The sequence below is a fragment of the Hylobates moloch genome, unplaced genomic scaffold (genome assembly GCF_009828535.3).
Source record: "Hylobates moloch isolate HMO894 unplaced genomic scaffold, HMol_V3 SCAFFOLD_3, whole genome shotgun sequence".
Classification (NCBI taxonomy): domain Eukaryota; kingdom Metazoa; phylum Chordata; class Mammalia; order Primates; family Hylobatidae; genus Hylobates; species Hylobates moloch.
The window spans coordinates 15,299,844-15,324,818 of record NW_026652278.1 but is presented as its reverse complement, the minus strand read 5'-3'; the positions used below and the strand labels follow the sequence as shown (position 1 = coordinate 15,324,818).

At 38.2% G+C, this 24,975-nt stretch overlaps 1 protein-coding gene across 1 annotated transcript in view; it reads left to right on the top strand.

Annotated features, from left to right (window-relative positions):
- The window catches only part of LOC116483022 (protein CASC2), a 162,579-nt gene that overhangs the window by 115,595 nt on the left and 22,009 nt on the right, over nucleotides 1–24,975 (top strand). Inside the window, exon 5 of the mRNA XM_058435971.1 lies at nucleotides 8,158–8,373. The gene's annotated coding sequence lies outside the window, so the exon portion shown is untranslated. The remainder of the gene's footprint in view (nucleotides 1–8,157; nucleotides 8,374–24,975) is intronic.

Genomic DNA, 24,975 nt, shown 5'->3' with positions numbered 1-24,975 from the left:
TGTTCTGTGAGCAACATGACAAAAACAACTATTAAATAATTATATTATATAACCAGAGGGATGGAATTTGTAGATTCTAAACACTCTAAAAGATTCTCATTTTATAGTCTCACCCAAGACTTAACAACTAACTTAAGATGAACATGTTTTGACAATTTGCTTTGTCAGTTAAACTATGCCTTGGTCAACCCATTATCTTTAAAAAAATAAACAGTCCATGATAAGATTTTTGCACACCTTTTGCCCCTAGTTGCAGCTCAATAAAATGCTCAGCGTGGATATGCAGAGGCAGTAAGGCAGACAGGCCAGAGTGAGAATGATTCGGGTTTTGATTTTGATGTAAAGTGCCTCAGAGGTCCTGTTTTAGTACAACCCTTAGTATGGTTATTATCTGGCCATACAGCCTAGTTCTCTCAAAGTCTCACCTTCGCTGGTTCCCAGGAAAACTTAAGAACAGGAAGAGGATGAGAATCACAGACTAAATTAGAGACACATGAATTGAGCTCTTAAAGAGAAGCTGCTGCAAGTTTGTCCCTGAATGGTGCCATTAACACACTTTTTTTTTGTTCTTAGCACCAAATTTAAAATAAAAGTTTACAAAAAACACTAGTGGAAATAGATTATATGAGTCTTGCATTTAGAGGTGCCATCTGTTCAACTTTGCACCCTCGCAGTCAGAGTGTTAATATCTCCTGTGCAGAGATACCATTTGTCAGCATTTTCCGCTGTATGGAGTTACCAAACAGTTCACTTTTTAATCCTTTGGCCTAAGTCAGCTAAAATTCTCTGAGTGCAGATGTCTTGAGCTTTGTGTGTCTTTTCTATCACCTTCTTGTTTAAGAAAATTTGCTTTCAAAACTCTATTAGGAGAAGGGACAGAATTTGGAACTAACTCTACTTATGGCGGCCCAAGGCATTTGGGGGAAAGGAGGAGAACTCAGAGGAGCAGATTCCCCTGGAGAATGGCTAGTATCTATCTTTCTGATTAACTTCTGCAAGACTTAAATGAGTTTTAAAGGCCCTCATAAAAGAACAAGGGAAAGTCATTGGGGAAAGGAAGAATACAATATTTCTGTTTCAACTGCCAGTGATCTTTATAAACCCTAATTAAGCCCTGATGGGGTATAAAATATCCCAACTTTTATAAATGACTCTGTCAACTAGACAATATGCAATGCTTAAATTCCCACAAGATTCATGTTCATTTTCAATTGCATTTTGGTGAAGGGAAGAATATAAATACTCAGTTTGAATAGTATTTCACTGAAAGGAGAAATTAACCTGTGACTTATTTCCGCACTAAACCAAATGGTTTCTTGGAGTTTGGCTTTTCCTCTTAGATTTGCAAAGACAAATCACACAGTATTACTGTGGATGTCATCGCTGTTGTTATTATTTTAAAACCAGCTGCTCTTTCTTCTGCGTTTTCCCACCATCAAGTAGGTGTGACGCTTTAAAATTAATAAAATTATTTTTTCCCTTGGCCAGTGCACTCATTGTTTAGAAGCTTTTGATATAGGTTGTTACAAATACCATTGATTGGAGGTTTTAAAATAATAACACTCTGCCCATTTCCAAGTGTAAAAAGAAAGAATATGAAGCAACATATTATACAGTAAAAAACAAGAAATACATAGGCACCTGATTGGACAGAAAGCAAAGATAAGATGACACAAACACTGGTTGGAGGGAGATTTATTTATTGACATTAAATGGATAAAATCAAAATGATTTTTAATGTCATCTCCCGGCCGAGAAAGGTGGCTCATGCCTGTAATCCTAGCACTTTGCAAAGCCAAGGCAGGTCGATCATCTGAGGTCAGGAGTTTGAAACCAGCCTCGCCAACATGACGAAACTCCTTCTCTACTAAAAATACAAAAATTAGCCAGGTGTGGTGGTGCATGCCTGTAATCCAAGCTACTTAGGAGGCTGAGGCAGGAGAATCTCTTGAACCTGGGGGACAGAGGTTGCAGTGAGTGGAGATCACACCACTACACTCCAGCTCAGGCAAAAGAGTAAGACTCCATCTCAAAAAATAAAAATAAAAATAAAATAATAAAATAATAATCTCTCTTTAAACTATGGCATGGGGCTACTCTGGGGACCTCCACCTCCCATCAGATCAGCCATGGCATTTGATTCTCATAGGAGCTGGAACCCTATTGTGAAACGTGCATCCCAGGGATCTAGGTTGTGCGCTCCTTACAAGAAGAATCTAATGCCTGATCTGAGGTGGAACGGATTCATCCTGAAACTGTTCCATGCTCTGCCTATGGAGTAGCTGTTCTTTATTCCTTTACTTTCTTAATAAACTTGCTTTCACAAAAAGAAAGAAAGAAAGCATGATACTTGAGGATATATGACAACACTCTTGTCTTTGAACGTGATCGGGGAAAAGTTACGGAGCCAACATTCCTGAACCTCTTTCCCAGACAAGAGGAAATCTGTGCTGTGAAAGGACACTGGATCCTGGAGGGGCAAGTGACTCAGTCTACTGGGACTGTGCTGGCGGTGACTGTGCTTACCTTGCAGCCAAGGAAAGCTGCAGAGGCAACAGGGGCAGATGGAACCCATGTGCTGTGCTCCATGGGCCTCGTCCACTGGCCTGAAGCTCCCCATTCCTTCCTAGGAGGAGATAAATAACATGTCTAGATTGTGCACAGAACTGCTTTTTGATGAAACACCTTACCCTATTAAGTGCTATTTGAGGAAGATGTGTACTATACACTCTGTTTAAGATTGAATACCTGCAAGTTTCCCCCTCCTGAAGAACTGATAAATTACTTTTAACCAGACAATGAGAAGTATGTGTCTTGCTGGATTTTCCTTTTCACCTTGGCTAACAGGAAGCTCAGAACTAGATTTAGCATGCAACTAAAATATGTATCTCATTACTGGCCAGGTGTGGTGGCTTACGCCTGTAATCCCAGCACTTTGGGAGGCCGAAGTGGGTGGATCATTTGAGGTCAGGAGTTCAAGACCAGCCTGGCCAATATGGTGAAACCCCATCTCTATTAAAAATACAAAAAAATTAGCCAAGAGGTAGTGGCACATGCCTGTAATGCCAGCTATTGAGGAGGCTGAGGCAGGAGAATCACTTGAGCCTGGGAGGCAGAGGCTGCAGTGAGCCGAGATCATGCCACTGCACTCCAGTCTGGGCAACAGAGTGAGACCGTGTCTCAAAAAATAATAATAATAAATAAATAAATAAAATATGTATCTCATTACTGTCTCTGGGATAATTATTTCATCGTTTATATACTTTCTGATCTTACTCAGCTTTCTTTTAGCTGTCTTGTTGATAGATTGTTGTAACTCAAAAACACTGAGATAAAGAAGTCTCATGGACACACTCCCCCTAGGAATATTACTTGTTCCTAGGAGGCTCCATTCTTCCACTGGCCTGAAGCGCCCCATTCCTCCTTAGGAATGATGAAGTTTCTCAAGCTCGGAGAGCTGAGGACACTTTGTGAAGCTATTTTACCTCCCTTGGTTTTGCATCCATCCTGGCTCATGGATTATCCTGTTGATCGCAACTTGGGACTTGGTTTCACACAGGGGTTTTTCCTAGAGCTGCTATCATCCCCTCCATGTGCACTCATTGGCACGACTGCCATGTTAGGCCCCTCCTCTGTGCTCAGCCCTGTGTTGAATGACTTGTATCCATCGTGTACCCACAATCCTGAGAAGTAGGCAATCTAATTATCTTCATTTTATACATGAGGAGGCAGGCACAAACAGTGAAGTCACTTATCTGAAGTCACACATTGAGTAAGTAACAGAACTGAGTTTTGAACTCAGACCCAAGTCCAAACCCTATGTTTTCAACCACTATTCTGTACCGATTGTCTTAGCTGCTCACTGGTAGGCGTATTTCTCAAAGTGGGTGACACTTATGATTTTTTTAGCACTCATTGCTGGTCTCTTCTAAATTTGGTTAACCTGGGACAATCCCCAAAAGACTGAGGAACTCTATTGTTCTAGGAAACATATATTTGGCTTCTTGCAGGTATATTTCACAAAATACAAATTCAATAAATGTTAGCTCTTACTATCAAGATGATTAGCAGTATTAGCATTATTGGTCACTTATGAGTTTGGTTAGCTTGAGATAGTCTTTGAAAAGCCAGTTGTCTCTGGTTTGTTGTTCTAAAAAGTATCCATTTTCTGGAGCAACCAGGTTGAAGTCTCTGCCTGAGCATATCTGTGACATTTGTCTCGATGTTTTTGAGTTATAACAATCTGTAAACAAGACAGCTAAAATAAGGTTGAACAAGATCAGAAGTTATATAGAAGATGAAATAATTATACTAGAGATAGTAACTAGATATATATATTAGTTGGATGCTAAATCTAGTTCTGAGCTTCCTGATAGCCAAGATGAGAAGGAAAATCTAGCAAGATACATATCTCTCATTGTCTGGTAAAGAAACTTGCTGGTACTCAATCTTAAACAGAGTGTATAGTACACATCTGCATCAAATAACACTTAATAGGGTAATGAGTTTCATCAAAAAGTAGTTCTAGGCACAATCCAGACATGTAATTTATATTGATGCTTCTAATTTCAATGATTTAAAAGGTAGACAAGTTGTTGATTGGGAGGACTGTTTAGTGAAAGCACATCTACATTATAGCCCAGGGCTCTGACTTGCCATCAAGATAGAGCAGGGGTCCCAACCACTTAGCCTCGGACCCTTACTAATTCTTGGCCTGTTAGGAACCAGGCCACACAGCAAGAGGTGAGCAGCAGGCCAGGGAACATTACTACCTGAGCTCCGCCTCCCGTCAGATCAGCCACGGCATTCCGTTCTCATAGGAGCTGGAACCCTATTGTGCAATGTGCATCTGAGGGATCTACGTTGTGGTTGTACGCCCCTTACAAGAATCTAATGCCTGATCTGAGGTGTAACAGTTTCATCCCAAAACCATCTCCCATCCCGCCCCTGTCCGTGGAAAAACTGTCTTCCATGAACCTGGTCCCTGGTGCCAAAAAGGTTGGGGACCACTGGAATCGAGCATAAAGGACATAGAGGAATATCCCTTAACAGTTCCATAAACATCTGTTATCCCAGTCCTGCATTTGATGGGCAACGCAGAGCAGTGCATTCAAAATGGAGCTGTTAGCAGAGAATTGATTGAAAAGAGCGCTATGCTGATTGAAAAGAGAGCTATGTCTTATGATTGCCAATTTGGGGTTAGATAGCAAGACTGATTTTTGTTATATTTATTAAGAAACTCCAACATGGATTTTTATCCCAGCAGAGGACCATGTTAATTATACAGTTGACCCTCCATATCTGTGGGTTCCGTGTCAGTGGATTCAACCAACCACGGATCAAAAATATTTTTTTAAAAAGATGAAGGTGTCATGTACAGACTTTTTTCTTTCATGGTTCCCTAAACAACACAGTATAACAACTATTTACATGGCATTGACGTTGTATTAGGTATTATAAGTTATCTAGAGATGATTTAAAGTATACAGGAGCATACTTTAAGTATACTTAAAGTATGTGCATAGGTGATATGCAAACACTACACCATTTCATATCAGGAACTTGGGCATATGTGGATTTTGGTATCTGCAGGGGCGTCCTGGAACCAATTCCCCATAGACACTGAGGGACGACTATTAGTAATGATTACCTGTGGGGGAAAGACACAGTAAGAAACTATCTCAATATCTCATGGGGCTAGCAACACATCATCATAAATTAAACTAAACCTATTACAATAACTCCTGGCATTGATGGACATCATTTCAATGTGAAAAATACAGGAGACCCTTGAACAACATGGCTTTGAACTGGGCGGGTCCACTTCCAGTTCAAAAAAAATTGGTGGGTCCAGTTTTTTTTCAGTGAATACGGTCAGACCTCAGTCTCAGTGGGCTCTGCATCTGCAATCAGAATATATTGCCTTCAACTTTTAAAATGTGAATATAGGATCAGGGATCCTTCTGAATCCCAGTTGGGCCACCAGCCATTTATGTCCTCTTAAATATCTCTGCTTCCTGGTGTTACAGGAACCAGCCACAAAGAGGGCAGGAGAGGGTGGGCAAAGTGGCAGCAATTATATGAACTAAAATTAAATACTAACTTTCCTTTGGTCTCATAGTCAGCAATAATTCACTTAGCAGAATTAGTCCTTTCTTACTAAGAGCAATGCCCCTGACTCACGGATGTTTCTGTGAGCAAGATTTCATGGTCTGAGTCAGAAATCTCTCTAAATCCTTGTAAGTTGTGTTTTGTTCTGTTCGATGCATTTTTGAATGCTCATGGGGCTTATCCATAAAACTCCCTCAGATGGCTGATCTTTCTCTCTTCCCACCCCCGAGTTTGGAGAACACAGATCTCTTTAAATACTGGGTGAAATCCAAACCTGGATCCAGAGCATAGAGCTCAGACTAACATCAGCTATCTCGGCAGGGGCATGCCATGGCCCCGGCCCCATCTTCATCCTGTTTGGCTTTATAATCACCCCATGACACTCTTCATGTCCTGCCTGACTTAAGTCTTTACCACTTTGGCCCTTTGCAGGAACCGGGCCCTGCTTCCATGAATGGTCCTCTTTCTTGGCTGTCTGAGCTCAGCTGGAGGAAATTCTCTCTCCTCTGAAGTCATGCAGGACCAGCCCAGTTTTTCCTCCTTCCCTGACCTTCTGTCACTGCCTTTTACCCCCTTGCTAGAGGGAAGGAGTTCTACTGCTTGTCTCTGCTACTTGGTTCTCCTGGCCCATCTTTCCAAACACCTGCAGAAACTCTAACTGTCCTTGGCTAAACTCACACGTCCCTTGACAGAGCTGATGAAGACAGAGACTTCTGAACAGTGATGCCCTGGACAGGTTAGCCCCTTCAGCAAGACAGTGCCTCCCGTGCTTTAGAATTCTCAGTGCTGCCACCTTAATGCCCCCTGTCCTCATGCCACTTGTGTTTCATGTCTTACATTCTAGCAAGCTCCTAAAAGAAATCACAAGCTAGGCAACCAGCCAGCTCAAAATTAATTTAAAATCTTCTCCCTCACACCATACACAAAAATAAACTCCAAATGGGTGAGAAATTTAAATGTAAAACATAAAACCGTACATGTACTGGAATAAAACACAGGTGAATTTCATTATATAAGTTGGATATGGGGAGAAGTTTTCCAGCTATGACTCAAAATCCAGATGTAGCAAAGAAAACATTGAATTTTTAAAAAATTGTCAAAAAAGAATATAAGTAAAAACACAATTGTTAAACTGGAATAAAAGAGTTGCAACATATATCACAGAGAAAGAGTTAATATCCCTTATATATTTTTAAAAACTCAAAAACTATAAGAGGAAAAAAAAACCTGACAAGAAAATGGGCAAAAAGATAGAGAATTCACACACACAAAATGTAAGTGTATATACATATACACAATGTATATAAGTATATATACAAATGACCCTTATATATTAAAAGACATTTAATTTCACTTACTATAAGAAAAATGTCAGTTAAAATTGCACGAAGATACAACTTCTTATGAATCTGATAGGCAAAATGTTAAAAATTTGATAACATACTCTTGAAGCTTTGAGGAAATTGACACTCTTATACATTATTAGTCATCAATTTCTAACCACATATGCATTTACCTATTGGCCCAGAAATCCAGCTTGTAGGAATTTACTCTGAAGATATACTTCTAGGAATATAAAAATTATGCAGAAAGTTATTCCAAGTTGTGATTTATAATAGCAAATTATTGGAAATAGTCTTATTGCCAATGCATAGGGGAATGGTTCAATAAACAATGATACAGCCATCCAGGAGAGCAGTATGCTGATGTTAAAAAAGTTAAAGAAGAAAGAAGGTTTCTATGAACTGATAGATAATTTCAGGATATATTTTTAAGTTAAAAAAACAGCAAGATGAAAAAGAAAAAATGTATATATAGTAATATATATATATAGCTATATATATAATATATATAGTTATTTGTGTGTAAGACAGAAAGAGAAATAAGATCTTTTTCCCCAAAAGAAATGCAGGAAGCATGTGCAAGAAGTGAATCCAGTTGGCTAGTTTCAAGAGGTGGGTGGGAACATAGTGGAAGGGAAAGAGAGGAAGTAAGATTTCTATCAGTATATAGTTTTGACTTTTAAATCATGTTTATGTTTTTCAGACTTAAAATTAAATCAGAAAGGATGAGGAGGAGCTACATGTTAATACAAATGGAAACAAATTCATTTGTGTATGAAATTGTTAACATAACCATACAGAAGGAAAAAAAGGAATGAATCTAAGTGAGCTTTGAGCATATTCCTCTAACTGTCCACCCTTAACTGGATATAGGTTAAGGACATAAAAGAATTGCAAGGAATTCAACTTGACTCAATAGGTTTGTTGTTTGAAAGGGGTATTGATGTTATTCTAAAATATGGTAATGTAGAACTGAGAATGTAAGTAAATAATCCACTGTGTTTGGGGACCAAGGTCCTCACTGTGGATAAAAAGAGATAACAAAGGTAGAATGGAGAGAAATAATCATATAATTTTGGATTAGACTTGGAGGTATCGGGGTGTGTGTGTGTGTGTGTGTGCTGTTCACACACTCTTGAATGACACGTGGGGGCAGAGAGGCAGTGTTAGGCTTAGCCAGCCTTCTAGGGAATGGGATCCAATCCAGGTATTGAAGAAAATAGGATGAGAGGCCGGGGGCGGTGTCTCACACCTGTAATCCCAGCACTTTGGGAGGATGAGGCAGGTGGATCACGAGATCAAGAGATCAAGACCATCCTGGCCAACATGATGAAACCCCATCTCTACTAAAAATTGGCTGGACATGGTGGCACATGCCTGTAGTCCTAGCTACTCAGGAGGCTGAGGCAGAAAAATTGCTTGAACCCCAGAGGCGGAGGTTGCAGTCAGGTGAGATCGTGCCACTGCACTCCAGCCTGGTGACACAGTGAGATTCTATCTCAAAAAAAAAAGAAAAGAAAGAAAAGAGGATGAAAGAGCAGGTTGTGCCCTCTCCGGAGTAAAGGGCAGGTTGTAGTTTGTGAAATTTAAACTTGGAGAGACATCAAGTCACAGGAAATGCAACTCTATTTTCAGCTCGTTGTGGTGGAAAGTAGCTTGGCCAAGTGGAAAGAACATAGGCTCTAGAGATCTGTAAAATGAGTTCAAATTCCAGCATGCCTTGTTCCTTACTTTCTGACTCTGGGTAACTGAACCTCAGAGCTTCAGGTGCCTTGTTTGTATGGAAAAATGTTAGCAACCTTGCAGGGTGTTGCTGGAAGGACTATATGAGGGATGTCGATAAACTGCAGGGCATAGTGCAGAGGCCTGGAAAATGGAAATTAGCATGACTGTTAATATTCATAAAACACAGTCATACAAGCCCACTGCTGGAGGGAAATACTGGTACATGGTTTTTCTGGAAAATCTATACCAAAAGTTCTGAAACTGTTTCTGTCTTTTGTCAGCCATTCCACTTCTCAGCATTTATCTGGAGGAAATAGTAGAAATATACACAGAGAGTTATGGATAGCAATATTCATTTCAACATAATATGCTAAAGGTTGGCAAGAATTGAACAAATTTAACAATTAAAAATTTTAAGCTGGGCACGGTGGCTCACACTTGTAATCCCAGCACTTTGGGAAGCCAAGGTGGGCAAATCATGAGGTCAGGAGGTCAGGAGATCACTTTGGCCAACATGGCGAAACCCCGTCTCTACTAAAATACAAAAAATTAGCCGGACCTGTTGGCACGTGCCTATAATCCCAGCTACTTGAGAGGCTGAGGCAGGGAAATCGCTTGAACCCGGGAGGCAGAGGTTGCAATGAGCCGAGATCGCGCCACTGCACTCCAGCCTGGCGACAGAGCAAGGCTCCGTCTCAAAAATAAATAAACAAAATTTAAACCTAGGCAATGAAATCTAGGCAAACATTTGAAGGAGATACAAAATATAAGTTGTATAATAGTAATTTTAAATTTTATTTCAGCTGGGGAATCTAAACATTCTTATATGAAATCCAAATGTACACAGATACATAGATAGGTGGTTGAGAGAGAGAGACTTGTAAATATATACATATAGCCAACTGAGGAATTCTCTAAATTGAAATCATGCAGGCAAACTGCAGGTACTATTGTATCACTCTATTATTCCTTCTACATTATTAGTTGGCATTCTTTGGTAAAGAAAATCCCTTCCCCCGCTCCTTCTAGCGCCCCAAGGTTTTTGGTTTTCATTTTGTTCTCAGCATCACTATAGACTCATGGATTCTTTGTGCTGTGATTCGTAACTGTCATTATTCTTTCTGCTGCTCAATTTGTCCCAAATTTGGCAACAGAAACTTTTTTAGCTGGCTCTTGTATTTTTTTTTACATGTTCCCATTATTTTTTGAGCACTTTTAGGTTCATCGTCTTCCTTCTCTACTCCAATGTATTTCTCTAAAGAATCCTCGTTTCTTTCAGTGGAGATCTTGCTACCTAGGGACTTGGTACTTAGAGAACAAGACCTGGGTGTGAGGAGGGCTTATTGGACCTGGAGTGTCACTGTTTCTAGATTCTTTCATTAGAGAGATATTCAGGTATGTTATCTGACTTCTCATTTAAAAATGAGAATTTTTTACTTTTGCATTAGGATAAAAAATTACAAAAATGTAAAAATCTATAGTTTTACCCTTTTTTATTCCTTTGAAATAAGGAATGGAAAGGTGAATTGAAAAATAGAGACCAGATTGATTTATGTAAGGGCATAGCTTCTCTGTGGAACATGGGACTAGGGCATGTGAGAGAAGCAAGCTGGAGTTTCAGGGAGTCCAAAGAGATATTAGGGGAGCAACTACAAAGATAAGTGGAGCTTCTTTCAGCAGGGAGATGCCTACAAAGGGCTTTTTAAGGTTTTGCTATTTATTTTGTGAAGAAATTCTAATTTCCTCCCTTCTTCAAGAGACTTCAGTGAAGATATTAGTTTTCTAGCCCTTTAGAGTTAGATTTGTGTTTCTCTTAATGGTGACACCAAGCAGAAATGGTTCTAAAGGCAAGAGCAAGAAGATTCACGATTATTTACATTATAAGTACTAAGAAAACATTTCATGTAAGGAGCTACATGTCATCAATTCCTATTTTCAGAATGGTGGAATGAAAATAAATATGCTCTGGAGTTGGAAATAGTTTTGAAGTCCATTCCACCACCTCTGGAATCTTGGCCAAGGTACTTAACTTTTCTGAATCTCATTCTGCCTGGAAAAACTGTAGAAGACTGGAAATGGGCAGAATTTATTTGTGTCCTTTCAATGGAATACTGAGCATTATTTAAACCAGTGAACTCTGGATGATTTTCCTTCTAGGGGACATTTGGCAATTTCTGTAGACATTTTTGGTTGTCACATTTTGGATTGCTCCTGGAATCCGTGCATAGAAGGTGGGGATGGTGTGAAACACCTTGTAATGCACAGGACAGCCTTCCACTGCTAAAAAAAAAAAAAATTATCTGGACTCAAATGAGATTGAGAAACCTGGTCTGAACAGATCCTCTAGCTAGGTTATCTGATTCTTTAGGGTTCTATACCTTTTGTGGTGTTTGAGCTATTTTACAGCTCTGTAAATTGCAGGAAATTAATAATGATGCTGGTGATTCTTGTCCATACAGATACAAATGATCTTTACCCTGGTAGAGATGCAACTGATTATTACCATGTGGATATTGACCAGTTTTATGTCCATTAGCAAATTTATTTCAGCACTCTTGATTGCTTTTTTATGTTCCTGTTCAAAGGATCATTCCTGTATCGGTTACATCTGACTCATTCTCTCATCAACTAATGAGTTAAATAAAACCTTTAACAAGTGTGTATTTGTGCAAGTGCCATGATTTTATCCACTTAAAAATTATGCTTTCGTATCAACAAAATAAAACGATAGCCTGTGAAGATTACAATTGTATTAAACAGGACCAGCTGTAGAATAGCACTATCCCTGCATTTAGTTGTGCTCAGATAAAGTCACATTCTTTACCTTCCTTTACTTTCCTAAGTCATCTCAGGAAATCTGTGAAATAGGCTAATTGTTTTGGATACCCCAAGCCTCTCCTTTCTTGACGTTTCACCCCATTCTCTACAAATTTTCTCCTTCTCCTTCTAAGGGCTCTTAGAAGTGCCAGATCTCTGCCATCTGCTCCAGTAAAAAACTTTTCTCAGAAAGAGATCTAATAATGTTTACAACTTAGAGTAACTTTGATTCAATATGTCACCTCTCCCAGGGACCCTCAATAAAAGAAGTATGCTATTAACACACACCTTTTTTGGAGAAATGTCCTGCCCTATCTTTGAGCTAACATAGGGTCTTAGTTTTCTTTGGTAACCACTGGGATCAGCAGGGGATGACAAGTAATGTATCTGAATATAAAGGATGCATGAAACCTAAATTAAAAGGGTTTATCAGAGCAAAGTATGCATATTATATTTTTAAAGATCACATGCAATGACAGGGTAGTTAAAGATAAATGGAATGGGAAGAGATTTAGCTTTTAGGAATTCTGTGGCCTTTTGAAAACATTTGAAAATGTAATAGTTTCTAAAGGATTTCTTAATCATTCCTGTCTTGTCCACCATGAAAAAAAAAATGTGATGTTTGCATTTTTCTGGATTTCTGAATCTCTGCCATTTGGACTTATTTAGCAGACTCTCTCCTGAGATGTAATACAATGTGAATAAAACACAGCCCAATCCATAGCAAATACAAATCGTATTCATTTATCCTTTGGAGTACAAACTTCAACCGTAACTAAATACAATATGCTGGCTCTTTTTGTGCTTTTTATGAACTTTTGAAGCAGGTTTGTGATGAATAGATTTTATAGGATTATACAGTTACAGTTTGCTTTTAAATATTTCAGGAAGAAATCATAAACATGACCTCATATGTTAATAAATCAATTATGGAATGCTGTCTTATACATATGTTCAAAATATGACCCTGTCCAAAACTCCTTAAACGAGTAACAAGAAATAACTTTAAACTCTTATTTAGGAGGCTCTGGATTTCAAAACACTGTGTGTGGAATTCTGCTGTTCCATCTAAAGAAGATAAAACAGTTTCTTTAACCTCAGTTTATATTATTTCCAGTATAGTAAATATTAAAGCCATGTTGAGGGTGTGACATTTGCTCTTCATGAGGTCTCTTCTCTCCTTACTTTCTCATTCCAAGTTGAAGCTAAGAAGATAAGGGCAAGAGAGACAAGAAACCTGCCAACTAGATTGAACCTCAGACACAGACCTCTGGGGAGTTGCTGTTCTCAGTTCTGTGCTATTTTTCTTTTTCATTTGCATTACTCTTGGATGCAAAAGATCAGAAACCATGGTCAGAAGTTCAATAATTGTGATTTATTAAATCAGGATGGATTTTTAGAAGTCCATTTTCTGCCTTCAAAATAGTTGAACTTTTAGAACTCTGATTTATCCATTTCTTAATGTGATGGTCAAAATGGCTCCAGACTTCTCCATATGTAGAAAACAAAGATTATTTTATTATCTGGAAAATTTTTTTAAAAATATCTTGTTTTATTTATTTGGGATTTTTAAAGAAATGTATTTTAAGAATATGTAAACTAATGTTTACTCACTATTGATGTATGGGCCTCATCATTCAATACTTAATGGCATAATCAACCAAAATAATGGCTTAGCAAACTCGTCTCTGAAGGTGAAAATGTTACCACTTCCAACTGAGGCCAGAAAACATTACCTACTGCTAAATGCTACTTTTGAATCATTGTTATGAGCATGAATCCGTGTTAGCAAGTATCAAAAAAGGACTAAAAATCCAAGGTGTGGTAATAACTTTCAGCTTAAAAACCTATGTTTAGAATTTTATAATTTTAAGATTGAAGTTGGGATTTAGTATATAAAATTCAGAGCACTGAATGCTTAAGCCAGAGGCTTCAAATGTGTCTGCCCCCAGAGCCAGCCAGGTAATAGAAATGACTACAGCAGACCTTGTAGCCAAAATATTTTGGACAGTAGACAGCAGGTGTATGGCAAATAGGAGAATGTACCCCTTCCCCAGGCACCTGAGACATACAGGTGTCATTTTGTTTTCAAATGCTACCTTGCCAGATGAATAAAATGTCTGTTGCCAAACGGAGACCATCATCTTCCAGTTTGCTGCCACTGTTCTGAGCTATGCAGGAGAACTGCTAAACAGTCTACAGAGTTGGAGAGCACCCAGCGTCCTTCAACCCCCTTTCCAGTGTTTTGTTGGTTGTTTTTGTTGGTTCTCCATTTGCTTTTGCATTAAGAGAGTTGGAATTCTCCCTACACTGAACTGAATCTTTTACTTCGATGTCAGTTAGCTTCTTCTTGTTTGTTCACCGTAGTCAAAGAGAATTGAACTCTTAGCCCATCAGAATTAGCAGAACCTGAATAGTTCATCCATTCAACTCTAACTGTTGCGTGAATTTCTTCTTCATTGTTTCCAGCAAGTGCTCATTCTTGAATAAACTCCTTAGCATATTTTTAGAACACTCTCTGTATTTTTTATCAGATTATACATTAGCCTTCTCCTCTTCAGGACAAAACATCAAGATCCTTTGCTTTTACCTCATAAGACCAGTTTTCTATCTCTTGGTTCAGTTTTTTGAGAATGAGCATCCCAGACATTGCTTCTCATTTGCTCCTTTGAATTTAGATCAGTCAGTGTTGTCAGCACAAGATGAGCATGGAACCAAATTTTCTAAGGAACATCCTCATATTTTTTCTCATTCTCATTTCTTTTTGAGTCAATCATTTTGCAAGTTTATCACAATCTCAGTCTAGAATACTATTACTAGTGTAGTCCATAAAATTTAGGTAACCCATACAAAGAAAACTATCAACCATTTTTGAGGAGGTATGTCAATAGTTATGAATATTTTATCAGAATGAGGAGATTGAATATCATGGAAGATGTGAATTCTTTCCAAATTAAATTTAGCTTGAATACAATGCTAAAAAATCTTAAATAAGAATATCCTAAAGTTTATGGTATGATACATGTGAATAGCAAACAACAATGTAAGAAAACATTTATGAAGAAGAACTAACCCCAATGGTGTGCTGATAAACTGACTTGTAAGAAAAACACAAACACAAAACAACAAAAAGCCCCAATATACAGTGTTTATCAATTTATGTGGTGTAAATACTCCCAGCATGGATTAGTTTCAAGCTACCAATAAGATATTACTGAACATAGAATTGAGAAGAGACAGAATTAGCTTTTATGGACTAGTAAAAGCCAGCTCCACTATACCCTCCTTGAAGCACACAAAAACAATACTGTAAAACTATAACAATTAACAGCACAAATTAACAAACACAAATTAACCAAAAAAACTGTAATAATTAACAACATAAATACTTATGTTAGAAAAAAGAAAGGTCTTAAATCAATGGCTTCACATTCCACCCAAGAAACTAGAAAAGGAAGAGCAAATTAAACCCATAATAATGAGAAGAAAGGAAATAAGGAAGCTCAGAGCAGAAATAAATGGAATAAAAACAGAAAAAAATATTGAGACCATTAATAAAACAAATATTTGTCATTTGAAAGGATCAGTAAGACTGAAAAATCTCTAGCCAGACTGATCAGCAAAAAAGAGAGAAACCAGAAACTACCAATGTCAGGAATGAGAGAGATGACATCACTACAGAATCTACAGATAGTAAAAGGATAGTAAGGTAATAATATGAAGAATTTTATGCCAATAAATGTCACAGCTTAAATGAAGTGAATACATTCCTTGAAGAATATTAACTATCAAAGTTCACTTAAGAAGAATTAGATAATCTGTTTAGCCCTATACTTACTACAGAAATTGAATTTGTAGCTAAAAACCTTCCCTCAAGGAAAACTTGAGGCTTGAATGTCTTCAACGGTGGATTCTGTATTAAAGAATAAATAATACCAATGCTATAAAAATTCTTCAAGAATATTATAAAGGATGTAATACTTCCCAACTATAAGACCAGCATTACTCTCATACCAACCCAAACAAAGACACTATAAGAAAGGAACACTACAGAGCAATCTCTTTCATAAACATAGATGCAAAAATTCTAAACAAAATTTTAGCAAATTGAATCCAACAATATATTAAAAATATATCACATCATGATCACTATGTGAGACTGGTTTGACATTGGAAATCAATCACTATAATTCACCATATGACAAATTTGAAAAGAAAACCATCTGATTATTTTAATACATGCAGTAAAACCATTTGACTAAATCCAACATTTATTCCTTTTCAGGAAGTCTCAGCTAACTAGAAACAGGGGGCATTTTCTCTGATTAAAAGGCATCTGAGAAAACCTACAACTAATATTATACTTAATGATGAAAGAGTGAATCAGTTAGGGTTCTCCAGAAAAACAGAACCAGTCAGAGATATCTATATCTATTTTATCTGTATCTACAGCCAGGTATCCAGACATAGGTATCTATATATCAGATGGATATATAGTAGATATATATCTACAGGGATTTATTTCAAGGAATTGGCTTATGTGATTGTGGGAGCTGGCAAGTTTGAATAGGGCAGGCCAGCAGACTGGAAACTCTTAAGCAGAAGCTGATGCTACTACATTCTTGAGGCAGAATTTCTTCTTTGTTCTGGAACTTCAGTTTTTCTCTTTAAGACCTTTCAACTTGGATTGCATTAGTCTCACTCATATTATCAAAGATAATCTCCTTTACTTAAAGTCAACTGCTTGCAGATGTTAACTACATCTATAAAATACCTCCACAGGAACACCTACATTAGTCTTTGACTAACTGGATACCATAGCACAGCCAAGTTGACACATAAAACTAGCCATCACAGCCTATGATTAGGAATAAAACAAAGATGTCTTACTCCTCATCACTTTGTCTCTCATCACTTTTAATCAACATTTTACTGGAGCTTCTAGACAATGAAATCAGACAAGAAAAAGAAATAAAAGGTATCCAGCTTGTAAAGAAAGGGGTAAAATGCTCTTTATTCACTGATGTCACTATCGTCTATGTAGAAAATCCAATGGAATGTTGTAAAAAGCTACTGAACTAGTAAGCGATTTTAGTAAATCCTTGGGACATAAGATCAACATAGAGAAATTAATAGTATTTCTATAATTACTTGAAGAATTATATAATTCAAACAATAGCAATTATAATTAAACAACTTGACACAAATAACTGGAAATTAAAATAATACTTATAATAGCATCAATATTATGAAATACATAAGAATAAATCTGACAGAAGATGTGAAAGACCTGACGTTGAAAATTACAAAATATTGCCGAGAGAAATTATGGAAGACCTACATAAATGGAAAGATACAGAGTGCTTATGGGTTGAAACACTCAACAATTTTAAGAATTCAATTCTCTGCAAGTTAATCTATAGATTTAATGTAATTCTAATTTAAATCCCAGTAGTCTTTTGGGGGTAGAAATTGACAAACTTATTCTAAAATTTATATGGAAATATGAAGAACCTAGAATAGCTAAAACAGCTTGGAAAAAAAGATTTTAAGACTTACTATGTAGCTACAGCGATTAAGAGAATGTGTATTGACATAAAGATAGATCAATAGAACAGAATAGAGTCCAGAAATGGACTCACACATATGTGAAGAACTGAGTATTCATAAAGGTGCAAAGGCAATTTAGTGGAAAGAATCTATTTCACCAAAAGTGGTGGGACAGTTGGATACACATAGGCAAAGAAATGAACTTTGATGCATACCTTGTACCATCTAAAAAATTAACTCAAAATGGATCATTGGTGCAAATTTAAAATCTGACCTATAAAACTCCTTAAAAATAGAAAACCCTTGTGGCTTTGGGTTAGGCAGAGTTCCCAGATATGCATCAAAAGCATGATCCATAGAAAAACAAATGAATAAATTGGACTTCATCAAAATTAAAAACTCTTGCTGTTAGAAAAACACTATTAAGAGAATAAAAACACAAACCATGGACTCAGAGAATATCTTTGCAAAATACATGTCTGATAAAGAGCATGTGTATATAAAAACTGTTCAAAACTGTATAATAAGAAAATAAACAACCCAATTGAAAAGGGCAAAAAAATGTGGACAGTTTACAAAAGAAGATACATATACTCAAATAAACACATAAAAAGATGTTCAACATTATGTTTATGTACTGTTGGTGGGAATGTAAACTAGTTCGGTCACTGTGGAAAGCAGTTTGGAGATTGCTGAAAGAACTTAAAACAGAACTACAATTTGGCCCAGCAATCCCATTACTGGACATATAGCTAAAAGAAAACAAATCATTCTACCAAAAAGACACATGCACTCACATATTCATTGCAGCACTAGTCACAGTAGCAAAGACCTGGAATGAACTTAGGTGCCCATTAGTGATGGATTGACTAAAGAAAATGTGGTACATATATACCATGGAATACTACACAGCCATAAAAAGACATAAAAAGAATGAAATAATATCCTTTGCAGCAATATAGTTGCAGCTGGAGGCCATTATCCTAAGCAAATTAATGCAGGAACGGAAAGCCAAATGCTGCATGTTCTCACTTATAAGTAGGAGCTAAACATTGGGCATTTGTGGACATAAAAATGGCAAAAATAGAAATGAGGGACTACTGGAGGGGAGAGGGATGGATAGAGGCAAGGGCTGAGAAACTATTTGGTACTATGATCAGTACCTGGATGATGGCATCATTTGTACCCAGACCTCAGCATCATGCAATGTATCCAGGTAACAAACTCGCAAATGTACCCCCTGAATCTAAAATAAAAGTTGAAAAAAAAGATGTTTGGTGTTCATAGTCATTAGTGAAATACAAATTAAAATCACAGTGAGATGCCACTGTACACCTATTAGAATGGCTAAAGTAACGACTGATTGTACAATACTGGTGGGAAGGTAAAATGGTACTATCAATGTGGAAAACAGTTTGCAAGTTTCTGAAAGCATTAAACATTTACCATATGATTTAGCTATTCCTATTTACCTAAGAGAAATGAAAGCATATGTCCATACAAAGGTGTATACATAAATGTTTATAGAAGCTTTATTTGTAATAACCCAAACTGGAAACAACCCAAGTGTATCTATCAACATGTGAGTGGGTAAACAAACTGGTATATTCATATAAAGGAATACTACTCAGCAATGAAAAGGAACACTCAATGACATGGATAAATCTCAAAATATTAATGCTGACTAAAAGAACCAGACAAATAAAGAAGACACACTGTATTTTGTGGTCAGTTGGAGGTGCTATAACAGAATATTATGGATTGGGTGGCTTAAACAACAAAAATTTATTTCTCACAGTTCTGGAGGCTGGAAAGTCCAAGATCAACGTGCCTGAAGATTCAGCGCATGATGAGGACCTGCTTCCTGATTCATAGCCACCCATATTCTAGCTGTGTCCCCACATGGCTAAAAGAGGGTGAGAGAGCTCTCTTGGATACCTTTTGTAAGCGTAAAAATCTCATTCACGAGGACTCCACCCTCATGATTTTTTTTTATTATTATACTGTAAGTTCTGGGGTACATGTCCACAAGTACCCAATGCTTAGCTCCCACTTATAAGTTACATAGGTATACATGTGCCATGTTGTTTTGCTGCACCCATCAACTCGTCATTTACATCAGGTATTTCTCCTAATGCTCTCCCTCCTCCAGCACCCCACCCCACAACAGGCCCTGGTGTGTAATGTTCCCCACCCTGTGTCCAAGTGTTCTCATTGTTCAATTCCCACCTATGAGTGAGAACACGCAACCACCCTCGAGATTACTCACCTTCCAAAAGCCCCACGTCCTAATAGCATCATGTTAGGGGTTAAGATCTCAACAAATGCATCTGGAACGGACACAAACATTCACCTGTCCATTGCACTGTATGATTTAATTTATATAAAATTCTAGAAAATGCAACTGATCTGTTAGAGGATCAAAGGTCTGAAGAAACTTTTACAGGTCTGTCTTTATCTTAATTGTAGTGATCATTTCACAGGTGCACATATATATGTCAAACTGTCCTACTGTACACTTTAAATATGTGTGGTGTATTATATGCCAATTATATCTCAATAAAGCTGATTTTAAGTGTCACTTAATAAAGGGATTTAGGGCAGTTCTTCAAATCTTTGGAATGTGCTATTACATCCCAGTATAATGTATGTACCAAGATATGTGATGACATGTGCCTCTGTAATCTATGTGCCTCATTTCAGGCCACAGAACTGCTTCATTTAGGAGACTTGATGACATCATTTATGCCATCAACCTAACCCCTAGCCCTGAGTGCTGCCATTAACATCACTGTCATTACTACAGTGGGTACATGCATCATGCCTCCACCTTCTTCTCTCTCAGAAAGAATCCTTGGTTGTCCCTACCTGTCTGAACCACGAGTTGAAAAGTCTAGGATGATTGAATCTGACTACTGGGGTCTAGGTCAATATGCCACTTGCTAGTTTCAAGGGAGGCTGGGAAAATGAGTGTCTGGCCTTTTCCCTTCTGATGTAGGAGTCAGACTGTCTTGCATCAAGACTCATATGTTGTTATCTGTACCATATGCTGTATTTATGCCCTATAGATAAATGTCTTTCCTACCCTATGGATAGCAGAAAATATGTCTTAATCATAGTGCAACCTCCACTCTGCCAGGAATCAACTAGGTACTCAGTCACCCCTTGTGGAATGGAATGGAATGGAATGGAATGGAATGGAATGGAATGGAATGGAATGGAATGGAATGGAATGGAATGGAATGGAATGGAATGGAATGGAATGGAATGGAATGCAATGGAGAGATAACTATCTCACCCATATCACTCCCTTTAGAAGTGCTGAGGGCCTTCTAAATCTCTTTTCAGGCTGGAAGACCTGGCTACTTCCTGAATCCATGTATGAGTTGAGTAAAAATAAAGCCTTATTTATATGGGATAGAATATAAAAGGAGATTGAAGAATATTCAAAACCTTCCTGCTTACAAACTTATTAAGTTTGCAAAGTTGCCAGAGCATAAGAAACTCAACATACAATGCTTCTAGCTCTTCTTGGACAGATAGACCGAGATGATAAGCTGAATTCATCAGGACTTAGTACATACGGAAAACAGGGATTGTGGAGACAGCCAGACCGTGTGTCAAATGCTACTCTGCCCTTATTGCCTACATGACCTTGAGCCTGCCCTCACCCTCTGCTCATGTGCTGCCAGCATCTTGGTACCTGGCTCAATATGAAGCATGTGGCCTGGGCCTAACCTCTCACCACATCACATTACCCTGAACACGTGTAATAAAGCCACTGACTCCATGATTGGCATTTGGCCACTGACAACCTCCCCAGGTTCACTCTCTGCATGTGCCCCTTCCCCAATCACCTGTGTGACCCAATAAGAGAAATGCCTGGACACTCATACCTCTGTGTACCTGTGGATTTCAAATAGCACAGCCTCTAGACAGTGCTGAGGAAACTCCGCCCTAGCGACACCCTCAAATCACCCATGTGGCTTTGCTCTTGCTTCATTCCATACTGAACCTGAGCCTTTCTCCTCGGGGAATCCTTTTACTGTTAACTGTGTAATACATTTACTTCATATTCATCAGTGCCCATGTGTCATTTATCCTGATACTTACATAAATAACTGGTTGGGGGGATGTTTTATATCCCCAAATTCTAGCACAGAGGTTGGTCTCAAATGAGATGGATGGATGGATGGATGGATGGATGATGGATGGTGGGTGGATGGATGGTGGATGGATGAGGAGTGGATGGATGGATGGATGGATGGATGGATGGATGGATGGATGGATGGCTTCATCCTGATTAGTACCTTCACATTTGGAAAATGTCACTCGTCATCACAGAAAAATGACAGCCCAGGCCTGAACACTTCAGTTGAGACATCTGCCGAGATGAGAGACATGACATGTTAAACCAGCTCCTTTCAGGAGCTAACCGTGCTTTAAGATTCCAATTTAAATCTACTCTTTTCCTTTTCCTAAGTCACCACGAAAATGTTAATTCCCCCCAATTTAGTTCTAACTCCTTCTAGTGAGAAAAGATTGTGATGCTAAATTAAAGAGTTCAACCCCTTAGCTGAGAATAATCCTTACAAAATGTATTTTTATTTCATTACTTGTTGACCAAAACCACAGCCTTGTATATATGATCTGAAAGAGCCCATAAAAAAGGCTGTGTCTAAAAACCACTATTTGCTTTTGGCTGCACTCAGCAAAATTTGATTTGCGATGATAGGAATGTCAGTCTGACAATGCAACTGCAATTTCTCTAGCTATTTACCTTTAAATCTCAGTATTACACTTGCTACAGATGATATATGAAAGTAAAATATTTGCACAGTTATGTGATTCAGTGGAGAGTAGATACAGTACTGCACCTGAGGGAAAAGAAGGTGCTTTGGCTGACCTTACCAGGACCGACATTTTTGTAGTAAAGAAGCAAACTTTAGTATTGTTCTGTGGATGTGCCCTGGGTTAGGTCACTGCCCCACTGATAGCTATTGACAAACGCTGCTGAGATATGATATAATCAAAGTCTCAGCTTCTGTGTGTTAGGGGGTGGGAAGTGTGCATGTTTCTTGTTGTTATAGATGCCAACTTAAGCAAGTCATTTTCCTAAACCCTTGGAATTCTTAGGTTCTTTTTTATAAATCCCAAATCTGCTTTCCTTTGCAAACATGGCTAGTGCCCCTTGGAGAACTCTAGCCTTCCTCTCTTTGCCTCAGTCCCTAGGGTGAGGGCACGGGGATTGCAGTGAGGCATGTGAAACACCATATGTGTCTAAGAAAGACTTTACCTCTCAGATTGTGATCATTTAAAACAGTTTTTTAAAATAAAATTTTAAAAATTTTCTCCCATTCTGTAGGTTGCCTGTTCACTCTGATGGTAGTTTCTTTTGCTGTGCAGAAGCTCTTTAGTTTAATTAGATCCCATTTGTCAATTTTGGCTTTCGTTGCCATTGCTTTTGGTGTTTTAGACATGAAGTCCTTGCCCACGCCTATGTCCTGAATGGTATTGCCTAGGTTTTCTTGTAGGATTTTAATGGTTTTAGGTCTAACATTTAAGTCTTTAATCCATCTTGAAGAAAATTTTTGCAACCTACTCATCTGACAAAGGGATAATATCCAGAATCTACAATGAACTCAAACAAATTTACAAGAAAGAAACAAACAACCCCATCAAAAAGTGGGCAATGGACATGAACAGACACTTCTCAAAAGAAGACATTTATGCAGCCAAAAAACACATGAAGAAATGCTCATCATCACTGGCCATCAGAGAAATGCAAATCAAAACCACAGTGAGATACCATCTCACACCAGTTAGAATGGCCATCATTAAAAAATCAGGAAACAACAGGTGCTGGAGAGGATGTGGAGAAATAGGAACACTTTTACACTGTTGGTGGGACTGTAAACTAGTTCAACCATTGTGGAAGACAGTGTGGCGATTCCTCAAGGATCTAGAACTAGAAATACCATTTGACCCAGCCATCCCATTAGTGGGTATATACCCAAAGGAATATAAATCATGCTGCTATAAAGACACATGCACACATATGTTTACTGCGGCACTACTCACAATAGCAAAGACTTGGAACCAGCCCAAATGTCCAACGATAGACTGGATTAAGAAAATGTGGCACATATACACCATGGAATACTATGCAGCCATAAAAAATGATGAGTTCATGTCCTTTGTAGGGACATGGATGAACCTGGAAATCATCATTCTCGGCAAAATATCGCAGGGACAAAAAAACAAACACCGCATGTTCTCACTCATAGGTGGGAATTGAACAATGAGAACTCATGGACACAGGAAGGGGAACATCACACTCCGGGGACTGTTGTGGGGTTGGGGGAGTGGGGAGGGACAGCATTAGGAGATATACCTAATGCTAAATGACGAGTTAATGGGTGCAGCTAATCAACATGGCACATGGATACATATGTAACAAACCTGCACATTGTGCACATGTACCCTAAAACCTAAAGTATAATAATAAAAAATAATAATAATAAAATAAAATTTTTTAAAACCACGTTAATTTACCCCTAAGTAAAGCTCATTTTGTTGCTAATTTAATTTTAGTGAAAGGCCTTATGTAGAATGCGCCCCAGGAATTTCTATAAGATCTATTTATCCAACCCAGGAGGATTATCTGACTCTTACAAGCTAATCCTCTTGAAAAGTATGTCTCAGTGCCACGAGGAAGCATGTGATATTCTTTACATTATGAGTGTTTGAGTCAGATCTGGAATAAATGAGGTAGGTTGCACTCTCAGCCACCTATGCCTCCATCATTGGAGACACGTGAGCTGTTCCGGGGAGGTCTGTAGTAACTGAGATTTCTTTTTATTGTCAAAAAATCAAACAATAAACTTAATGTGATTGCCAAGTTGGCACATAGAAATTGTTTGCACCAAATTCAATCAATAAATATTTATGGAGTTGCTACCATGTATCAGACACTGTTGTAGATTCTGAGGTAAGGATACTGAGGTAAGATGCTGAGGTTGAGCCCAGCTCAGATGCTGAGTTTGTCCTCAGGAGCTCATATGCAAAACGTGTAGGGAAGATAGACATGGGGCAATTGAACAAAGCGACATGTAATAGGATCAGGTAGTGATTAATGCTGTGAAGAAACATCAAGCAGTGTAGAGAAATAGAGAGTTTGGAAGGAGGTTGATATTTTAAGCTTTGTGACCAAGGATGGGGTCTCTGTGGAAGTGACATTTGACCAAAGACTAGAATGAAGCAACAGAAAGTCATGCAAGAGGAGGAGAGCTTTCCAGGCAAGTGCAAAGGCCCTGAAGCAGCAACGACCAGGAGGCCAGCGTGGCAGGGAGGGAGTGGTGGGGAAGAAGGCTGGAGAGGTAGCCTGGGACCAGCTCACACAGGGCTTCTTCAGTACTGGTAAGAACTT